At 38.6% G+C, this 23630-nt stretch overlaps 1 long non-coding RNA gene across 2 annotated transcripts in view; it reads right to left on the bottom strand.

Annotated features, from left to right (window-relative positions):
* Positions 1 to 6487: 6487 nt before the first annotated feature.
* LOC144221745 (uncharacterized) overlaps positions 6488 to 23630 on the bottom strand; it is a 32128-nt gene continuing 14985 nt past the window's right edge. Inside the window, exons 2-3 of one of the 2 annotated variants that reach the window (XR_013332168.1) lie at positions 20712 to 20940; positions 6488 to 6623 (exon numbers count right to left, since the gene is read on the bottom strand). This is a non-coding gene — a long non-coding RNA (uncharacterized LOC144221745). Of the gene's footprint in view, positions 6624 to 20375; positions 20448 to 20711; positions 20941 to 23630 lie in introns of those variants that run through there. The other variant, XR_013332167.1, reaches the window with a different exon arrangement.

The following is a 23630-nucleotide window of genomic DNA, read 5'->3' as shown; positions in this document are numbered from 1 at the left end:
CTCTCCTAGCTCTCAGAAGGAACCAACTCAGCTGACACCCCGATTTCTGACTTCTGGCCTCCAGAACCAAGAAAACAAATCCCTGGGGTCTAAGCCACCAGGTTTGTTGTACTTTGTTACAGCAGTCCCAGAAAACTAATACAGTCATCAAAATACAGTATTGGTTTAAAACCTGGTGAACCATTCAAAACCAGACCACTAATCCAGAGGACTAGGTAAAAAGAAGCACTGCAAGTATAATGTCAAAGAAGGCAGGCACTCAACAGAAGTAATTAGAGAAAGTTAAAGGCGTAGAGGAAACAGAACCAGGAGCAATCACAACACCAAAGAGGAAATTAGGTTCACTTCATGAACACGGATTTAGCACCAATTACAGGCCAGGCACTGCCCCAGGTGCTGGGGATTCAAGAGCAAATAAGGAGTTAGTTGTTATCTGCTAGACTTCTGTAGAGATGGTGTGCCAAGATAGTAAGCAAAGCACTTTGGGATTCAAGCGATGGGGGAGGCTCACAGAGCAACCTGGGATTTGGGGAAGACTTCCTGGAAAACGATATCTAAGCTCAATCTTGAAGGATAAGAAATTGGCAGGATGGACCAAAAGATGCCTATTTTCATAGGGAATCCAAGGGCTTCTTGATATTGTGCTGAGAGTGTCTTACAGGGTGTGTTTGTTTTTGTTTTTGTTTTTTTTAAGAGGAAAGAGGCACAATCGTCACATACACATCTGAACATAAAACATCACAAGTTTGTCATCTTCCAAGCTGGGAAACACCCTAAGTAATAACCAGCAGAAACAGTCACCACATTACAGAGCAGAAGAAACTGTGACCAGTGGGTGAAACTGACCTCAGCATGTGGGGGCACGAGAGCAGGAAGAATAAAAGTGCATGTGCCATGCTGTATTTGTTCATAATACACATGAGACACCCCACATCACTGCCACCTTTGAGAACTACCAGAAAAAACATAGAGAATTTTGCAGGGGCTCATGACACCAGGTGGCAGCAAGTCAGAGATACTGCAATAAAAATGAAAATAATAAGGACCCCATAGGGTTGTTGTAAGAAATGAAGAAAGAGTAAGTAATATTTCAAAGCAATTGGGATACACCATCCCCACTCCATCTATCAATGTTTGGTCCTATCTGCAACTGTTTATCATCTTATGTTAATTTGTCATCATTATCACTTACCAATATTCATTTTTTAAAAGCAACCTATTTTGGGAATGATGGCTCCGTAACACAAATGAGATTGATTTAATGACTGGTGAGTAGCAATCTAATGGGGATCACGGTGGCTGCAAGCTTGAGCACAGACAGCATGGCATGGACCTCCTTTGTGCTGCAGAGCTCGGCTAATTGGGTCTAATGGAGGAGCTGGAGGTATTCTCCTTATGTTTTCCTAATGATATTAATGTCTTCATGAGGTTAATGAAACCGCTAATATGGGCTGACTGTGAATGGTTTCGTGTATAATACAAAGCCATCTATTCTGAGTCTTATCCAAACAGTAGGAATTACTACTGTTGTGGCTGGTTTTGTGTATAACATCAAGGATGGGACAATTTTTCCTTCTTTTTTCTTCTAAGAGCCAGTATCAAAGACCACCAGGATCTGATCTGATTCAGAGATTCCTAGACTGCTAGGTGTCTGTCTAGATTCCTAGACACCATGGTGGGGAGGTGGGGATTAAAGCTATAGCGCTGGTTTGTTCATATCCTTTATGGTCTCTACTGCCCCCTGCTGGCTAGAAGAGGGAGGAGTGGATCTCCAGCACCCCCACGGGAGATGGAAAGCACCTGAAGACAAGATAAAATATGAACAGCTATTTTTACTATCACTTACTATGTGTTTTCTCATAACATTCCTGTGGGGTAGGTCTTGTTACTGCCATTTTACAGATGAAGAAACCTAGGTTCAAGTAGTAAGCTTGTAAGTGGCAGATCCAGGACAAGGAATAAATCTCTCTGAGTCACAACTGTCCTTACATTCCCACCAAGGCACATAGTACAGTAAAATTACCCATACTTCAAAACCAGATAAATTTGAGTTTTGATTTTAATCCCCCAACTTCAGAGCTGTTGAAGATAAACTTTCAATAAGTTATTAAATCTATTTAAATTTGCTAGGCTTGCTTTCTTCATCTGTAGAATGTAAATCGTACCTATCTTGGAGGACTGTTGGGAGAGTTAATAATATAGTAGGCAAAACATAGGACCTAGAGTGCAGTGACTGCCCAACAGATGGTGGGTCTCCCTGGGGCTAGAGCCAGAAGATGGACAAGCACCAGCCTTCCCGTGGCTCAGTGGTTCCTTCATTCGGGTCCCCAGGAGGTGTGCAACTCAAAGCTCAAAAAATACCAGAATGTTCAGGTAATGATGCCAATACACCTGAATGGCTCCTTAATACTTATAAACTATTTTTGTGTATATTTTATTTGATCTTCATAAATATGTACCTATAGGTGCATAAATATGCCACAATTGAGGAAACTCACAATATGCCCAGCATTACACTAAGCATATAAAATACAATGCTGAATTTCATCTTCATAACAATCCCACAGGTTGGTATTATTTTTCCCATTGTCTAGATGCAGAAACTAAGGATCAGAAAAGTCAAGTAACCACCCAAGAATCACACTATACTAAGTAGCTGAGCTAAGACTTGAACACTGGCTAATCTGACCATAGAGCTCATTTCTCATAACCATCAGGATATATACTGTCTTCTTCTAAAGCAGGCAGGGCAAGCATTACATTTTTACTACACAAATGGAGATATTCTGATTCGCATTAAGGTAAACAACTTGTTTTAGTATTCACAAGTTGTATTTGTGAAAATTAGGCCTGAATGGTGACCAGGGGGGTCCAGGAGTAAGTTCCTTGTCTCTGAAGATCACAGCAAGGTAAGACAGTCATTTTCCAGGTATAATACAGATTAACACTAAGGAATCAAATAAATTCCATGTCTTATTTGGCTGTGAGTTTCCTTTCAAACCTCTAGTCCTATAACCCCATTTCTAACGTAGAGGGACTCAAAGTCTTAAAACTAGAATAATTTTTTATTAAGATACATTTAGAGCAATGTTGGCACAAGAAGGTTCCAGGTGTGTCAGGCTTGCAATTTGACAGCCGGAGAAGAACCTTATGAAACTAGTCATTGTCCAAAAGTATTAACATCCAGATATAAATTCATTATAATGGGAAAAACCAATTATTCATTGAAACTGGAATGAGGAATGAGGTATGAAAAAAATATATTATCTCTTTGCAAATATGGCCCAGTACTTTTACTGTAAATTAAAATCTATGATAAATCACAAATAAATTAAATGGACATCTGCAGCAGAAATTAAACAACCAAAGGAAAACTGCACATTTGGGAAATTTTAAGAACATGGAAACTACCTAAGAGAGATGGCTTTCCTTGCAGATTGTGTAGTGGATTCATTTCCTATTTAAAATCTTTTAGCGGTGCCTGGGTGGCTCAGTTAAGCGTCTGACTTCAGCTCAGGTCATGATCTCGCGGTTTGTGGGTTCGAGCCCTGCGTCGGGCTCTGTGCTGACAGCTCAGAGCCTGGAGCCGGTCTTTGGATTCTGTATCTCCCTCTCTCTCTGACACTACCCTGCTCTCTCTGTCTTTCAAAAATAAATAAAAAACATTTAAAAAAAATAAAGCTTAAAAAAATAAATAAAATCTTTTAAAGAACAAATATGATGCCTCCCACTCACTAGCTCCTTTTGAATATGAAGGATTTTCTAAGAATGAGACTGTGAGGACAGGAACCTCCAGCAGTAAATCCAGAAAACACCATTTTCATAATGTCAGATACATAAGGACACTGCAACTCAGGGACTATCATACAGAACTATAATGTCTACATACAAATTTATCAAGTTATGAATACAAGTCTGAAACTTATAACCATTAACAGAGCAAATGAGAATGTAAAGGCAGGCCTTCAGAAATATCAACTTCCTCATCTTTAAAAATGGCTTAGGTGTCTATATATATATCTCAAGATCAGCTTCGTATTTGAAATGCACAGTGAAAAGAATGCAAATAATATAAAAATATAAATAAACATTTTGTTTCTTAAAAGTTGAATATAAAGGGAAACACTTGTTAAATTACTGGAGATCTTGCTATTTAAAATAAACCTATGGCGTGTCCCTTTTCTTTTATAAAGTGAAAATAATTTAATGTTCTTTCAGTTCCTATTGTTTTATCTTTAATTTCAACTTAACATTTTTGTTTTATTCTAAATATTTCTATTCAACAAAGGCTTTGAAGTGAAATAAAGTGTATTAACTGAGAAAAGTCTGCCTTAAACACAAACCTTCCTGCTTTGCAAGAAGAATCACCCTTTCTTTGACCACAGCATGAATGAAGACACACTTGAACCTTCAGCAACATTGGGCCAGAAAGTTGCCTACATCTTATAAACCACTCTGAGTCACCACAACATAAGAACAAGACAGAGAAATAGCAAGTGTCCACAGCTAAGAAGGAAATCTCCTATCTACGGTGAGAGATGCTTTCATGTAGGGGGCAAGTAGAGTCCTCTTGCCAACCACTGGACATCCCAAATTCCCAGACTCTCCTCTCTAAACCTGTAGCATCTCCTGACCAATGGAGAAGCATGATTTTATCCCATATGCCTCCCTTCACAGGTTATTTTTTCTGCTCTCTTCCATTCCCATTGATGGTATCATGTGTGTAAGACTTTCTCCTATCCCCAATAGTGAGTCTCCTGGCAAAGCTAAGCGCTTTTCTCTGGTTGTCTCTTGAGACGTATAGAATCTGGGAGTTGGGAGAGCTCTGTTTAGAAGAGCCAAACAGGTGCTCTCCATACCTTGGGTTGGACCATGACCCCTGAAGCAGGCAAATGGGCCCAGAGTGTCAAAACAAATGTGTCAGAACAACGCCTTACCTTTCTCCTAGCAAAGGAGCTTTCAGAACCCAGGCAGTATAATAGCTGTCCACCAGACCAAAGGAAATGTCCAGCTTCAACTTTGTATGCATGTAGGAGGGCAATTTTCACATTTTACTGTGTCCTTTCATCTGAGTGAATAAACTCGCTTCTAAAAAAGAAGGCTGGGGGAAATGCTTTTATTTTCAGAAATTCTTAAAGGGTAAAATCCACCCGCACAGTCTAGGGAGGGAAATCAATCAATCAGACACCACAGCTAAGATTTCACTGTACAGCGGGTGTGAGCTGGGAGGGAAGCATGGCAGGGATTCACTGGCCCCCTACGTGGTCTCGCTGGGAGCCGACTGCATTCCACAATAGGATACTCCAGGCAGTCCTGTGATCTGCCTCTGACCCAGGAAGCAAGACACATCATTCTACAGCACCTTCCTGAGCTGTAGTTTATAAAATGAAATTAGTGCTTTTTCTAACTGTATAACGCTGAATAAATGTTCATGAGGATTACTACTATCTGGAATAAATATACTAGAACTTAAAAGGGAAACGTGCCACAGCTGTATGGTGTGCTGTGAAGACTGCCCCTGTATTCAGAAGACCTGGGCTCTCACCCTGCCATACACTACCATGTTCTCAGCGTTCTCTCTGGTTCTCAGATTCCTCATCTATAAAAAGTTGTTTGGCAGCTCTTGGGATGACTGCCCTATTTCTCAAAAAGTTTAATTTAATTATCTTTAAATGGAGCAGATGCTGTCCAGGTGGCCAGAGCCCCATCACTTTTTTTTTTAAATCTAATATCTGACCCTCCTTTACACATTTATGATAACAACCTAGCCCTGAAGAATTTGGGCTAGAAATGCTAAAATCTCAAAGAGTATTTCCCAGTCTTAAAAAAAAATAACAATAAAAACTACAGTGTTTTGACCCAGGCAGCCACAGCTAATATTCCCTTGTCCCTTCCCTATTTGAATATCTCAGCTTGAGCTACATTTTGAAAACAAAGAGATAAAGGCAGTCCAGCAGGAGGAAGTAAAATATTGTAAAGTACGACACTGGGTAGTATCATTCCACATGGTGGAGACGCAAGCAGTCGGCGTGACTATACAGAAGAGTGTAGGAGGAGAAGTAAAAGGAAGAGTAAAATTGAGGTGAGGTGCTTAGCAAGAGGCAAATACTGAAAGGAGTTGTGAGCTAAGCTGAAAACTCTGAGCTCTGTCCCAAAACNAGTTAAACTTTGGGATTTCTATTTTAAGCCTCTCTCCTCTAGAGGCTGCATGGAAGGCAGACAAGTACTTTCCCGACCAGCATAAAGTACTTTCCCCATCAGTAAAATAAGCTGGTGTAGAACAAGGGTTCACACTGATGGCTGCATATTAGAATCACCTGAGAAACTTGAAAAACACTGCTAACCTAGCCTGATGCTAAGAGATTTTTATTTAGTTGAGGGGGTAGAAACAAGTAAGATATTTTTCCTTAAATGTAAAAACCTTAAAGATTCCTTTCACTCTGAAATTTTATCAACTGTGTCAAAGGAGGTTCTTACTATTCAAAGTGAAGCGTGGTAAAAAGCCATTTCCTTTGTATCTTCAGACCCCAAATCTGGAACGATATTTGGAAAGCACCTCTGAACAATTTATATCACTCTTCTTCTTTAAATTGGTTTAATCCTTGAGCATATCAAGCTTCTCTCTGAAAAATCACAGGATTATTTCAGAGAATGATTTCAAACTCCTATTTTAGAATTTCACACTGTTAAATCATTTAGATGTGAAAGAATACCAGCACCTCCCAAATAAATGGAAAACTAAAATGAAATTATAACAAAACCTATTCACAACTCATAAGGGATTGTTTAAAAAAACAGTCAATGAGCATATACATAAAACCTGAGTCTGTACTATTTCCCAAAATGACTTTCTCCAGCATGGTAGGAAAGCAGCTCCCTACTCATTTTCTGCCTCTTTCTTCCCCTAGCTTGAACCTGAAGACATTTGCTTGTTTGCTTGCTTGCCGGTTTTCAAAGCTATTGAGCACTTCCTATGGGCCAGGCATTGTGCCAAGGACTTCACAAATATATATCACCATTTTATTAATGTATAAACTGCAGAGAGGAAAAATAACCCCCTCAAGAACACAGAGCTGGTAAGAAGCAATGCCAGAAATTGAACCCAAGTTCACCCTCCCAAATCCATGTGCTCCACCTCACCCTGTAGGGTACGGCCATTCCTCCCTACTCTTCAATGACATCTTGCCACCTACCCACACCCCCACACCCTCCCTGACCTGCTGAGCAGGATTCCACTTTGAGTGCACTCAAAAAGCATGTGGAGAGGTAAATTAAGAGGAGACACATACAACCCAGATCATCTGGTCCCTGCTCAGGGGGTGATCCCTCAGATTGCTGAAGCAGGATGCCCTCTTCTGTTAAAGATGATGTAGATATGGGTTAAGACCCAAGGGCCAGGAAGATTCAGAGGGCCTCCTTATAATAGACCAAACCTTATAAACAAACAAGTGTACCTCTCACAAAGAAAACACTTCTGCTCCATAGGTCAATCCCTAAAAAAAACCTTCTTTTGCTTCAAAAGAAGCAAAAGACTTCCATCTCAGTTTTTAAAATTTTGTTCAATTCAAGGCACAGAATCATTACAGTGGTCCTGAAATTAGTCTCCACCTCTCCGATATGATGTTGTTTTCCTGTGTTCACGCTGTTCACATTAAATGGAAGCTTTAACCTCTTTGGCTACTGCCCTCTTCTAAGTGTGATTGTGAGAAGGAATGTCTCCTATATTAGGCATTAAAATGATGCTGAACTTGCTGCTAAGAATCCACAGCCTTAGATGCTTTCATTCTTTACTCAGAAATTATAAAACATTTAGGGGTCCCTGGGGCAAGTTAATCACAAAATATTCAGCAACGTCTGTGCCCTATTACTTACTGACAGACTAAACCTAGAAAACACGGCTCCTGTATCGCTGGCTGCCCTGCACCTCGTGGGTGCGCACGTGGTGGCTGGAAGCTCTGTTCTGCAGTCCTTTGCCTCTTTCCGGCTCAGCCCTTCTCCCCAGCACCTCAGTCATGGGCTACCAGTACAAGCGGAAGATGAGAGTCTCCCCAAGCAAAGCCATTTCTAACAAATGGTCCCCAGTCCTGCGGGGATAGGAATGTGTGCCTCGCTTCAGGAACTTACCCAGGTGAGTGGCGGGAAGATTCGGTCACAGCCTGTGGAGGGAACTGCAGACCACGGTGAGAGTCCCCCCTCCCTCCCTGGAGTCTGTGCACACGCATGCGCACGCTCAAGCTTCAGGCTGCTCTGCCTCAGGAACAATCAACACCTTCTCTGTGCTGGGTGCAGTGTTAGGTAGGCTCTGGCTTCTGGTCCTCACTGTGTTGCCTTGTGACCCTAACACCTTCGTGATCTTCAGTGTAGGTTTCAGGATGGGGGCGGAGGGAACAAGATAGTCACTTTGAGCCAATGTTGTAAACTACATGCCTTCTAATCACCTAATTCTGATAAACAGCTGCCCTCTCTACCGTGCTCTCCTCCTGTTCCCAACTGCATGTTTATCTTGGAAAAAGTTCCTCACAGTATACAGCCGGTCCCTTCAAGAACTATGAATTAAATCCATTGTAAATATGGGGCGCCTAGGTGGCTCAGTCGGTTAAGCGTCCGACTTCGGCTCAGGTCATGATCTCATGGTTCATGGGTTTGAGCCCCACATCGGACTCTGTGCTAACAGCCAGCTCAGAGACTGGAGCCTGTTTCAGATTCTGTATCTCCCTCTCTCTCTGACCTTTCCCTGCTCATGCTGTCTCTCTCTCTCAGAAATAAAACATTAAAAAAATAAAAAATAAATCCGTTGTAAGTAATCATACATCCAATTTGTCCAGGACAGTCCCAATTTACACCTGTTCTCCTGGCTACTTTATTAATAACATCCTTTTTCACTCTCAAAGGTGTCCCAGTTTAGGAATGTACACTATATGGCCACCCTTTATAAGGGTCTTTCCAGGTTTAATGTGAGTTTAACACACCCACACCAAAGATTTCAGGGCTTCTAGAAACTTCCCCACAAAAATCTCCCCAACTATTATTCTGAGAGTCCCAACTGAGATGTTTCATCACACTGTGTTTCTATTAGACAGCATTGTTATGGACCCTTGCTGCTCAAAGTGTCTTTCACAGACCAACAACTTAAATATCACCTGGAAGCTATTAGAAAGCAGACTCTCAGGCCCCATCACAGGTCCACTGAGTTAGATTCTGCAGTTAAACTATATCCCCAAGTGATTCATCTCTACACTGAAGTTTGAAAAGTACAGAGGACTGGAATAGACATTTTCCCAAAGAAGACATACAGATGGTCAATAGACACTTGAGCATCTCAACATCACTCATCATCGGAGAAATTCAAGTCAAAACCACAATGAGATATCACCTTACACCTGTCAAAATGAATAGAATCAAAAAGAAATAACATGTGTTGGTGAGAACGGAGAAAAAAGGAGAAAATGGGAGAAAAAGGAACACTCATGCATTGCCGGTGGGAATGTAAATTGGTGCAGCTACTGTGAAAAACAATATGGAGGTTCCTAAAAACTTAAACATAGGAATACCATATGATCCAGAAGTACCATATAATACCAATTCTACTATTTACCCAAAGAAAACAAAAACACTTAATTCCAAAAAAAATATGCAACCCTACCCATATTTATTGTAGCAGTATTTACAATAGCCAAGACATGGAAGCAACTCAAGTGTCCACTGAGAGATGAATGGATACACACACACACCTATTACTCAGCCATTAAAAAGAAATAGATCTTGCCATTTGCAACAACATGGATTGACCTAGAGAGTATTATGCTAAGTGAAATAAGTCTGACAAATACCATTTCACTTATATATGGAATCTAAAAAACATGCACAAACAAAGCAGAAACAAACGCATAAATACAGAGAACTGAGACTGCCAGAGGAGAGTGAGATGGGAAAAATGGATGAAGGTGAGTGGAAGATACAGGCTTCCAGCTACGGAATGAGAAAGTCATGAGGATGAAGAGTACAGCATAGAGAATATAGCTAGTGGTACTATAATAGCTTTAAATGGTGACAGAAGGTAGCTACATTTATGGTAAGCAAAGCATAATGTTTAGAACTGTCAAAACACTGTGCTGTTTTGACACCTGAAACTAACAAAACATCGTGTGTCAACTATACTTAAATAAAAAAATTCTCAGTAAAAAAATTTTTGAAAAGCACCATTCAGGAATCAAATTTTTTATTTAAAAGGCTGAATTGTGTGGCTTGGGTGGCTCAGTCGGTTAAGTAGCGGACTCTGGATTTCCCCTCAGGTCTGATCTCATGATTCCTTAGTTTGAAGCCCCATGTTGGGCTCTGTGCTCAAAGCCTGCTTCAAATCCTCTGTCTCCCTCTTCTGGAACTCCCCAACCTGCACTGGCGCTCACTCTCTCTCTCTTTCTCTCTCTCTCTCTTAAAAATAAATAAACGTTAAAAGAAATTTTAAAAATAAATAAAAGGCCAGATCGTAAATGATTCAGGCTTTATGGGTAGTAGAGTCTATCACAAATACTAAACTCTGTCATTTTACTATATATAAATGAATGAGTGTGGCTGGGTTCCCTTGAAACTATTTACAAAAACAGGCCATATAGCTTACCATGGGCTAGACCAGTGTTTTCTCAAATGTTAGCATTCATTAGCATCACTCAGGGAATCTGTTAAGACTTGCTTACTGGCCCTGCCCTCAGAGTTTCCGATCAGTAGGTTTAAGAAAGGGTCTGGGAATTTGCATTTCAAGCAAGTTTCCAGGTAATGCCAAAGCTGCTGGACCAGAAACCACAACTTGAGAATCTCAACTCTAGAGTTGTGGTTTTCAACTAGCTGTACAATAGAGTTATTTAGGAGTCTTTTTAAAAATACCCAAGCCTGGGTCTCACTCCAGACCAATCAAATCACAGTCTCTAAGGGTGGGCCCTGGAAGCACCGGTAACGTGTTAAAAGCTCCCTAGGTAATTCAAATGTGCGTCCCAGTACCTCACATTACAAAATTACCTTCTAGCCCCTAAATGACAATGGCAAAGCATTAGGAAGACCCAATGTTAATGAACCAATTTACAATTATCTGTGAAAAACCTACTCCACCTTAACACACAAAAGACAAGAATTTTACAAAGGGATTTCTTAAGACTCTCAAATTGGTAAAACCTATAATGTGACTAAGCACAATTTAAAACTTTGGGCAGTTTTTTTTTTTAAATGTTTATTTATTTTGAGGGGGTAGATCATGTGTGATCATGATCATGTGAGATCATGACCTGAGCCGAAATCAAGAGCTGGAGACTCAATGGGCTGAGCCACCCAGCCGCCCCTGGGGAGGAGGTATTTTTAAGTGAACCGAAAAAAACACAGGTTATCAGGATTTGCTTCCCCATGCTGTTTTGGTATTCCATTTCACAAATAAACAACTCAACAGCAAGTACCAACAAGACTGGACTCCTAGTTCAAGGAGTGTATTGTGTGACCTCACCAGCTGTGTGACCTTGGATAAGTCTCTTGAGCTTATGGTTTCTTGACTATAAAATGAAAGGGTTTGGCTTGTGTCCTCTCTAGCTCTCCATGTCTTTGCTTTATGATTTGTATTTTATGAATCATGACTTTCTATAAACATTTCAAGATTTTTCTCTCTGGCGGCTGCAGCAGGTATTGTGTCAATAGGATCAGGCCAAGAATGAAAGCAACTGCCTATACAGAGATGCCCTGTGTGTGATTTTTGTTTATGGGGCAACAGATCCTGAGCACCATGGAATTTGCCATCTTTGTAGACCACTCTTAGAAATCAGAATCATGACCAGGGTCAGTATCAGGTGGAGATTTCGGCTACTGTACCATGTTCTCAGCTTCTTTTGAAGAGCCTAAATAACGCCATTTTAAAATTAAGACCCCCATTAAAAGCAACCTCGGGCTGCACATAGCAGCAGTCTCAGAAAAAAAAATGCAGATTGTTGAAGGCCGAAACCCCTCCCCAATTAGCCAATGAGAGGAGGTTAAAAACATTCCTGCGGGCTGAGACAGGGGCTGCTCCCCCGTGCCTAACTCACCTCATAATTGGTCATTTTCAAAGGAGTCTCAAAAGGCTGTAATTGGGCTCCGCCAAAAGTAACGGACACCTCACAGGTACTGAATGGTCAAAACTGTTGCCAGGGATGCTATACAAATGTGATTGGAGTACTACCTGTGTACTGTAACACCCCCATCCCTTACCCCTTAAAAACCCTGCTCACTATTGTTCGGGGCTACCCCCTGCTGTTGCTGCTGTGTCGGTAGGTGAGACCCTGCTCGAGCTTGTAATAAAGACCCTTTTGTTCTTGCATTGGTATTGGCTTCTGAGGTCACTGGAGACTCGTGATTCAGGCACAACACTTTGAGATGTTGTTTTAAATTTTTTTAACATTTATTTATTTTTGAGAGACAGAGTGCAAGCAGAGGAGGGGCAGGGAGAGAGGGAGAGACACAGAATCTGAAGCAGGCTCCAGGCTCTGAGCTGTCAGCACAGAGCCTGAACCCACGAACGGCAAGACCATGACCTGATCCAAAGTCAGCCACTTTGATGAGCCTGAGCCACCCAGGCACCCCTCAGCTACTCTGAATAGTGATATTAGGGTATGGGAAAAGAGGAGAATAAATACTCTTAACCATGGACAAAGAGAATAAAAACAAAGTTTTAGGATATAGGAGGCTTTATCCTCGGACTGAGGAAAGAACAGATGCAAGAGAAGTCAACAGAGATATCTCAGCAACGGTATGAGAATAGAGGTCCCATGGGAAATGACAATTGCTACATTCAGTGGGAGAGGGAATAAGGACGCTCATGTGAACCAGAAGAAAATAGAAGGAAAAGCAGTAGACCTATATATGACTTCCTGCATCTATGTTTCAGGCCTAACTCTCTTGAAAATAGTCCAAATGCCCTTAGAGAGACCTATAAATGTACAGTAATAAGATCAATCCAAATTCCAACCAGCAATGTACAACTACCCATTTTGTATTTTCACCAACACTTAGTGTTTCCAAAGTTTCCCATTTTTACCACACTAATTGTTTCTTATTTCCCTGAGTACTGGTGAAATAAGCATCTTTTCATGTTTTTACTAGCTGTCTGCATTCTTTTTGTGAATTGTCTGTGCACAGGCTTTGCCCATTTTTTAATTAGGTCATTTGCCTTATTCCTATCCATTTATAGGAGAAGCATGTTTATCAAGCTTCTTAAATTCTTAAATTCTTAAGAAGTCTGTTACAGATGTTGAAATATTTTTTCCTGTTTGCCTTCTATCTTTTGCTTAAATTTATGTTATGTTTAAACATACAAATGTTGATGTTTTTTGAAATTTATATTAGTTTCTCATTGTAACTGGGTTTCCTGTTCAGGAAGTTCTCTCTACCCAAGGTTATGAAAATATGCTCCTAAATTTCATTATTCTATATTTCTACCCTGAAATCTTTATATATGTAAATGTAATTCATAAATTGATAGTACCTGCCTTCAGAGCAATTTGGCAAAGTATCAAATTCTCTTAAAAATACATAAACTTTGGGGTGCCTGGGGCTCAGTCTACTAAGCAACATGGCTCAGGTCATGATCTCACCAATCATGAGTTCAAGTCCCATGTCGGGCTCTGTGCTGACAGTTAGCTCAGAGCCTGGAGCCTGCTTGGGATTGTATATCTCCCTCTCTCTCTCCCCCGCCAGTGCTCACACTCTATATGTGTGTGTGTCTCTCTCAAAAATAAACATTAAAAAATATATATATACATACATACATAAACCTTAAACTACCAATTTGATTTTTAAGAATTTGTGCTAAGGAAATAACTCATGTGCCCAAATATGTCCTTACAACAATAGTCAGAGGAAAGAAGTAATCTTAAAATGTCCAAAATCAGGAGATAGGTAAAATAAATTGTTCCATTTATAAAAGATTTTATAATGGAATTTTATACATATATCAAAATTTGGTTCATAAATGTATTACAACTCCATTGCTATATATTTGTAATTTATAGTAATATATATATTAAGTGAAAATAAGTATAAAATATCAAATATCATTTGACTATATTTTTGCACAAAGATAAAGTAAAAGATCAGAGGGATATAAACCAAAATGTTCTACTCTTAAAAGAGTGGTTTGCTCCTTGTCCACATTCATTATTTAATCCTCTGCAAAATTTGGGGTTGAGATTATAGGTCATATTATTTTTCTTGTCTCTGCTTCCTTTTTTCTCTACAATTAGTATACGTTTCTTTTGTACTTAAAAAAAAAGAATACAAAAATTTCAAAAGTAACAAGAGTGAGCCTCCAAACCCAGTTCCTGTTTTGGTCATATGTTTCTCCTCAATCAGCTTCAAAATAGTTGTATTTCAGTCGATTGCTACTTCTCTTTTCCCTAGTGCAGATATCATGTGGACACATGGCAGATTTATAATTACTCACCCTCTGCTCAACACGTCTATTATTTTCATCATGACTCTAGTAGGTGTGTGTCATGTGGACAACCACAGAAAAACAATGAAGCAGCTCATCAACACTGCTGCAGTCAAACAGGACATAAAAGGCTAAGTTGAGAAGCATCATTTGTAGCCAGTATATCCAGAATTTGAGCTTTCATGTAGAAAGAAAAATTAGGAGAAAATTGGAATTGCATTTACTGTCCATGTGTCAGAACAAACAAAGAGGACCCATCTGCTCACCTACTCCCTCCCACCGCAATACAATTTGTGCTATCATTTTATACATTTGCTTTGCTTATGCAGAAAATAAAAGGGACATGCTGTTTCTTGTTTCTATGTCAGTAATGTAATTTCAGCCCTATCAACTGTCCCTATTTGACCAGTGCCTAAACCATGAGGATTCTCTTAAACCTTGAGGTAAAAGCACAATCACTAGGATCCATTGCCCTTTCCTGAAGTCAATTATTCTACTGGGAAAGAGTAGTTTGCTCCTAGATCCCATTCACTCTTTAGTCCTCCAAAGTATCACAGCATGTTGGAACTCAAAAGGTCTTTGATAATAATAGCTATCACTTAGAGTGCTCACTACATATTCAGTATTCTGAGAGCCGTGCATAAAAATGAACACACTTAACCCTAAACACTCTCAAGCAGGTTCTATCTTCATTACAAAGATCAGAGAGCTGTGGCAGAGAGAGGATAGGTTAAATTGCCTGTATCACACAAAAAAATATTCTAGGATTGGAACACATGTTGCCTGGCACCAAAAACCCCTTGACTCCCATGCTCTGCCTCCCCATCATCATCTGTACATCAGGTCCTCTTAGAGACAACCAAGTACCATTCTCACTGTGGAAAAATTAGAAAGCATGGATTACAAAAGCAATACATCATTCATGTATCTGTCTTTTCTTTTTATTTATGGTGTTTCTGACATGAGGGAACAATTTACTCTTTATGTACCATATCTTTCCATTTTAAATTTTCTGCCTGTCGTGGCATACTTAGATTTTATGCCTGTACATGATACATGGATATAGGTACAGTCATCTATATGTACTTCAGTTCTTCTACATTTATTTATTTTATATCCTATATATTTCAGTCCTTTTGAAAAATTTGTATCTCTAATTCAAGTGGAATTTATTTTGATGTAGTATGAGGTAACATTTCCAAAACTGTTCAGTGAACATCTAGCCTGATTTATGACTGACTCAATCTTTTCATGCTGATTTTAAATGTAACCTTTATCAGATGAATCTATTTCAGGACTCTTCCTTTATTCCATCACTATGTCTCTCATTAGGACTATTTTTGTCCATTATCTAAATTTTAATACATTTTAATATTTTATTGGGGAACACCCATCTAAATTATCATTCCTTTATAAAATTTTCCTCAATATTTGGAAAATAATTGCCATCACTTAATATAACTTCTCATTCAAGAGGTCTGTGCATGTTTTCAAGCCTCACTTTCACGACCTTCAGAAAGAGCTTATTTAAAGGAATAGTTTTAGGGGAGCCTGGGGGACTCAGTCAGTTGAGTGTCTGACTCATAATTTCAGTTCTGGTCATGATCTCAAGGTTTGTGGGATTGAGCCCCATGTCTGGCTCTATGCTGACAGCATGGAGCCTGCTTAAGATTCTCTCTCTCTCTTTCTGCCCCTCCCCTGCTTTCACACACACTCTCTCTCTTAAATAAATAAATAAACAATAAATAAAGGACATAGTTATATAGTGTTTTACGGATTATTAGAGTAAACCATTCTTACTATGTTAAAAATCATATACCATATTGAATAAAAGTGGTGGAAGTGGGCAACCTTGTCTCACACCTGACCATAGGGGGGAAACTCTTAGTTTTTCACCATTGAGTATGATGTTGGCAGTGGATTTATCATATAAGGCCTTTATTATGTTGAGATATGTTCCCGCTGGGCCTACTTTCCAGAGGCTTTTTATCATCAATGGATGTTGTACTTTGTCAAATGCTTTTTTGCATCTATTGAAATGATCATATGGTTTTTATCCTTTCTCATATTGATATGACACACCATATTATTTTGCAAATATATTTTAAATGTTTATTTATTTATTTTCAGAAAGAGAGAAAGTGCAACCAGGGAAGGGACAGAGAGAGAGGTAGAGAGAGAATCCCAAGCAAGCCCCACAACTCTCAGTGAAGACTCTGATGTGAGGCTCTATCTCATGAACCATGAGATCATGACCTGAGCAGAAATCAAGAGTCAGACACTCAACCAACTGAGCCACCCAGTTGCCCTAGATTGTTTTCCAAATATTAAACCACCTTTGTATCCTGGGAATAACTCCCATTTCATTGTGATATATGATTTTCTTTAATATATTATTACATGTCTATTCTCACTGCTATTTAACCTAGAACTGAAAGTGCTAGCCACAGCACTGGAATATTATTCAGCCATCAAAAAAGAATGAAATCTTGCCATTTGCAATAACATGGATAGATCTAGAGAGCATAAGGCTGAGCCAAACAAGTCAGTCAGAGAAAGACAAATATGCAATTTAAGACACAAAATCAAACAAATGAAAAGAGAGAGAGAGAGAGGAGACAAACCAAGAAACAGACTAGTAACTATAGAGAATAAACTAATGGTTACCAGAGGGGAATTAGGTCAGGGGATGGAGGAATTAGGGGATGGAAACTAAAGAATACACTTCTCATGATGAAAAAAAAATTTTTTAATCATAAACTGTAAGCAGCACATAGAAGAGAGATAGCCACCCTGGTCTCCCTATGCAGAGATAACCACTGCTTTCATTTTGACAGACAGTCTTCCATTTCTCTTTTCTATGCATATAAACATACTGAAATTACATATTTTATATAGTATGAAATTTATTTTCATTTAATAATACATTATGAGTTTATTTTTAAAAACTGCATTTATCTACGTCCAACTTCTAAACAATTAAGTCCTGGTTCCACTGCCCAGTGTTGTCTAAGGCACACATTCTATAATAGTAATAATATAATGACTACATTCTATTCCATTGCATGGATATTCTATACTTTGTTTAACCAATTCCCTATATTGGAGAGTGAGATGACTACCCATTTTTATTACCAAATGTAATTTTGTAATATATACCCTTTATATGCATCTTAGCAAAGGTCTCCAATTCAAAGCAAAACTTTGAATGAATTTGTTAAATGTGGAATTAATGAGTATATATATAGTATAGTGTATATATACTGTTCAGACTCTTTGTGGATATTGCAGGACAATCCTGTAACAGCTGATTCCAAGCTCTACTCCCATGTAAATATTGAGAGTTCCTGTCTCTTTGCAGTCACATCACTAGGCATTAACAGAAGGTATTAAGACTCTTAAATTTTTGCCAATCCAATGGGGAAAATCAAGATTTCACCATTGCTTCAGTCATTTCTTCTTTTTTTTTTTAATATTTTATTTATTTTTGAGAGAGATATAGAGACAGCATGAGCAGGGGAGGATCAGAGAGAGGGAGGCACAGAATCTGAAGCAGGCTCCAGGCTCTGAGCTAGCTGTCAGCACAGAGCCCAACGCAGGGCTCAAACCCACGAACCGTGAGATCATGACCTGAGCCTAAGTCGGTCACTCAACCGACTGAGCCACCCAGGCGCCCCTGCTTTAGTCATTTCTATCCAGCACATAAAATGCCATGACAGTTAAGGCTTTATTCTAGAAATACTCTTTACAAATAAAATTAACCTTTTTCATCAAATATTTAAATTATCTGATAATATCACAAAGTGTTTTTTATTTTTACTCACAAAGTATTTTTGCCCATCTTTCTTCTTTTAACTTTAATAAGTCAATTTTTAATTGGGTATGTCTGTTGTAGACAGACACAAATAATTAGATTATATTTTTACATGCAATCTGATAGTCTTGGTCTTTAAATTTAAAAAAAAATAATGTTTATTTTATTTTTGAGGGAGACAGAACATGAACAGAGGAAGGGAAAAGAAAGAGGGAGACACAGAATCAGAAGCAGGCTCCAGGCTCCGAACTGTCAGCACAGACCCCAACGCAGGGCTTGAACCCATGAACCACTGGATCATGACCTGAACTGAAGTGGGACGCTTAACCAACTGAGCCACCCAGGTGTCCCAAGAATCCTATTCTTTTAATAAGGAGATTTTACTCATTTTTATTTACTATTATAACTGGCATGTGGCTTTTACTTTATATTCACTGGTATCTTGGAAGCACTGATCTACTTATAGTTCCATTAAGTTACGCTTTTTTTTTTTAATGTTTTTTATTTATTTCTGAGAGACAGAGACAGCGTGAGCAGGGGAGGGTCAGAGAGAGAGGGAGACACAGAATCTGAAGCAGGCTCCAGGCTCTGAGCTAGCTGTCAGCACAGAGTCCAACACGGGGCTCGAACACACAAGCTGTGTGTGAGATCATGACGTGAGCCGAAGTCAGATGCCCAACCGACTGAGCCACCGCCCCATGTTACATTTACTTTTCAAAAATATTTTAAATTGACATTTCTCTAGCTATAAACATTAAAATGAAAAACTATATTTAGAGTCCACCATAACTAAATTAAAAATTTTAGCATAATTTTAATACTACTACTTTTCTAATAATCTAACTTTCCATTCTTTGTATTTTCCATGTTATTATTTTTACCTTAATTTTGGTTTGACGAAAACTACTTTGATATTTGCATTCAGTTTTATAATCTGATTTGCTGTGTTTAATATGTTACAGTGCTCACTACCAGACTTTGCATACTCCCACAGACATGGGACAGGCATGTTAATCATACAAAGCTGGGTTTGATAAAACTTGCTCAGCAGAACAGAGTATCACCTAAAAGAGGTCTCAGCAGGGTCTCTAAAGGAAAGAGGAGCTTAGGGAGGAAAGTTTCAAGGTTTTGGAAGCTGGTGTTAGTCACAGTTTCAAGTGGAAGTAAGTATGATGCAGGCAGGAATTGGTCAGGATTTATAACTGAGTAAGTTGCTGGAATAATCAGTGGTCTTATTTTTGGAATACAAGTCTATGTGTAGTTACTGTGAAGACAGTTTGTCTGTGGTCTTATCAGTTTAGCTGTGGGTCTGAATGAACTGGTGTTAAAACACTTTGGGCTCAGTCTTGCGCTTGGTGGTTTTATACAGTCAGTTTTGCCAGCCAATTATGTTTTCTGTTTCATTTATCACTGCAAATCACAATTTTTACTTCATCTATTTGCTATTTAGAAAATGCCCTCAAATATTATTTTAAAAGTAAAACATTCTCTGAGTTCATGAATACCTGAGTTTTGTTCTCTTTTGGTTTTTTCTTGGAAGATTGCTTATTTGGGTATAAATTTCTTGGTCACAACCTCTTTCCCACAGAATTCTATAAATGTTATTCCACTGTCTTCTGACATTTAATGATATAGAAAAAGAAACTCTGATGCCAGGGATTTTTCTTTTTTTTTCCTTGAATACTTGAGAATTTATTTCCTTTCATTCAGAAACTTTGTTGTATATATTTACGTATGGATTTCTTTTTCGATCTTGTCTGGAGCAGTGGAGCCCTATTTTGTCCACAGACAAAGACATCTTTTCGAATGGGAACATTTTTATCAATTATAACTCTGATAATTGTTTTTGTTCTGTGTATTTATTTTCCCCTTCGGGAATACCTGTAGTTCCTAGGTTTGCTCATCAATCTCTGTTTTCTACATCTTTCCATTCTACTGTTTCTTTCATCCATTCCTTTTTTTCTCTATATTCTGAATATAGAGAAAATGTTCCCAGGTTTGTCTTCTCATAACCATTTTAGTTATGCTAATTCAGTAGTGCTAATTCTGCTCTCACTCTCCTAGGCAGTAAGGCCCACTAGTTAAGAGCATGCTCTCTGCATCCCTGGATTAGAAATATGGGTTTTTCTAGTAACCAATTCTGTGACTTGAGTTGCATTTCTAATTCTCTCCATACTTTGGTTTTTTCATCTGTAAAATAAAGATAATAATAGGTACTATATCAGAGTTAAGTACAATGAGTTAATACATTTAAAGCAAAGCTGACACTTAAAAATGATTTATTATTATCAATTCTGCTATTGCATTTTTTTACAATTATATCTTAATCAGATCTATTTACCTCTTCATTTTGTCCTCCTATCCTTTCATATCAATCTGTTCTCTATAATTTCTTCTCTCTTTTTTTTTGGTTCACAAATCTTATAAATTCTACAAAAGATATAAAATAAATACCTGGAATCTTCTTGTGAATCCCACCATATTTCACTTTCATGGATGTGCTCTTCTGAGTCTTCATCATATTTATTCTCCTCTGTTTTATAATCTTTTTCCAAATGTCCTATGTTGAATTTTGGGATTTTACCCTTAGGCACAGTGAGATTTTTTTATGGTGTTTACTCTTTATTTAAGGCTGTTCCACTTTGGGCAAATACCAGGGCTGATTGGATCCTCTGGGCTTTTGCTTTAAAGGGAAATGGAAGAGGAAGAATATGAAGGGTACAATTAAGGGAATGTGACGCTTCTGATAAGTCTGTCTCTTCATTACATGTTTTGTTAGAGGTTCCATAAATACATTTTCTATCATGTGTTCTCAAGGACTTTTAACATGGTAACTATCTGGGCGAATTACCATCCTATTTAAATTAAGCATCCTTAAAGAGATCAATCCACTGTCTCCAAGCTAAATTGCATGTAACAATTATTGCCTGAGAGATTTCATGAGAGCTCCCAGGTTTGTCAGTGCTTTGTAATAATGATCTCATCCCAGGACTCAGCATCCAATTTGTATCACATAGCCTGCTGGCTGAAGTTTGAGTTAAAAGAACAAAGATGACATCCAAGGTTGTGTTTGAACTGTCACTGTGAATATCTCTGTTCTACAACGCCATTTGTATTTAAGACTTTGGATCCTTATATAAAACAGTTTTTTAGAAAAACATTGTTTCTTCTTGGACTTCTATATCAATGCCTCTCTCCAACAGTAATTTTGTGTGTGTGAGAGAGAGGAATATAATGAAATAGCCTTTATATTTCATTAAGTCTTTTCAATACAATGATCTCTTTCATGTTATTGGAGGCCTGCCTCTGAAATGAAGGTGTCATCAGACATGATCAAACATTATTCTTATATTTATCCACAATAATCTTTCAGTTAGCAGGTGTTTCCAATATTACTGATTTTTAAAAGTCATTGGAGGGACAATATGGCAAGATCTGCTGTTCAACTAGGAAAGATACAATCCTAGAAAGATAAATTTCCCATGTACTTTTCCATCCAAACCAACCTCTTTAATTTCCCAGGGGCATGTTCACCCTACTGGAATCTTAATGCACGGAGGTTAAAGAACATCCTAGTAAAGAATGAATGGGTCAGCGAAGCAATTAAAGAAGAAATTTTAAAATATATGGAAACAAATGAAAATGAAAACATGACAGCCCAAACCCTTCAGGATGCAGCAAAGGCAGTCCTAAGAGGAAAATACATTGCAATTCAGGTCTATCTCAAGAAACAAGAAAAATCCCAAATACAAAATCTAACAGCACACCTAAAGAAACTAGAAAGAACCCCCAAAGCCAACAGAAGAAGAGAAATAATAAATATTAGAGCAGAAATAAACAGTATAGAAGCTAAAAATAAAACCCACAGGAGAACAGATTAATGAATCTCAGAAGTGGTTTTTTTTTTTTTTAATGTTTTTTATTTATTTCTAGGAGAGAGAGAGACAGCGTGAGCAGGGGAGGGTCAGAGAGAGAGGGAGCCACAGACTCTGAAACAGGCTCCAGGCTCTGAGCTGGCAGTCAGCACAGAGCCCGACGCGGGGCTCGAACCCACGAACCGCGAGATCATGACCTAAGCGAAAGTCGGACGCTTAACCGACTAAGCCACCCAGGCGCCCCTCAGAAGTGGTTTTTTGAAAAAATAAACAAAATTGATAAATCCCAAGCCAGAATTCACAAAAAGAAAAGAGAGAGGACCCAAATAGATAAAATCATGAATGAAAGAGGAGAAATCACAACCAACACCACATAAATACAAACAATTATCAGAGAATACAATAAAAATTATATGCCAACAAACTGGACAACCTGGAAGAAACTGACAAATTCCTAAACACCCACACACTACCAAAACTCAANGAGCTGTCAGCACAGAGCCCGACGCGGGGCTCGAAACCATGAACTGTGAGATCATGACCTGAGCCGAAGTCAAACGCTTAACCGACTGAGCCACCTAGGCGGCCCAAGGATGCAAAACTTCTTAACAAGATACTTCAACAGTACCTCAAAAGAACTATTCACTACAATCAAGTGGGATTTATTTCTGGGCTGCAGAGCTGGTTCGATATTTGCAAATCAATCAATGTGATACGTCACATTAATAGAAGAGAGGATAAGAACCATATGATCCTGTCAATAGATGCAGAAAAAACATGACAAAATACATCATCGTTTCTTAATAAAAACCCTCAAGAAAGTCAGGAGAGAAGGAACACACCTACATCATAAAAGCCATGTATGAAAAGCCCACAGCTAATATCATCCTCAATGGGGAAAAACTGAGAGCTTTCCTCCTGAGATCAGGAACACGACAGGGATGTCCACTCTCACCACTGTTGTTTAACATAGTGTTGGAAGTCCTACCCTCAGGAATCAGACAATAAGATGAAATAAAAGGCATCCAAATAGCAAAGAAGAAGTCAAATTTTCACTTTTTGCAGATGACATGATACTCTACATGGAAAACCTGAAAGAATTCACCAAAAGCTGCTAGAATTAATACATGTATTCAGCAAAGTCACAGGATACAAAATCAATGTACAGAAATCAGTTGCATTTCTATACACCAAAAATGAAGTAACAGAAAGAGAAATCAAGAAATTGATCCCATTTACAATTACACCAAGAACCATAAAATACCTAGAAATAAGCCTAACCGAAGATGTAAAAGATCTATATGCTGAAAACTATAGAAAAATTATGACAAATCAAAGACACAAAGAAATAGAAAAACATTCCATGCTCATGGATTGGAAGAATAAATACTGTTAAAATGTCAATACTACCCAAAGTAATCTACACATTCTATGCAGTGAGATTTTTTTAAATGACGTATTTGCCAAAAATCAGGTAAATCAATTCTCTTGCCCACTT

Source organism: Crocuta crocuta, unplaced genomic scaffold (genome assembly GCF_008692635.1).
Source record: "Crocuta crocuta isolate KB4526 unplaced genomic scaffold, BGI_CrCroc_1.0 scaffold211, whole genome shotgun sequence".
Taxonomy (NCBI): domain Eukaryota; kingdom Metazoa; phylum Chordata; class Mammalia; order Carnivora; family Hyaenidae; genus Crocuta; species Crocuta crocuta.
This window is presented reverse-complemented; position numbering and strand designations above follow the sequence as displayed.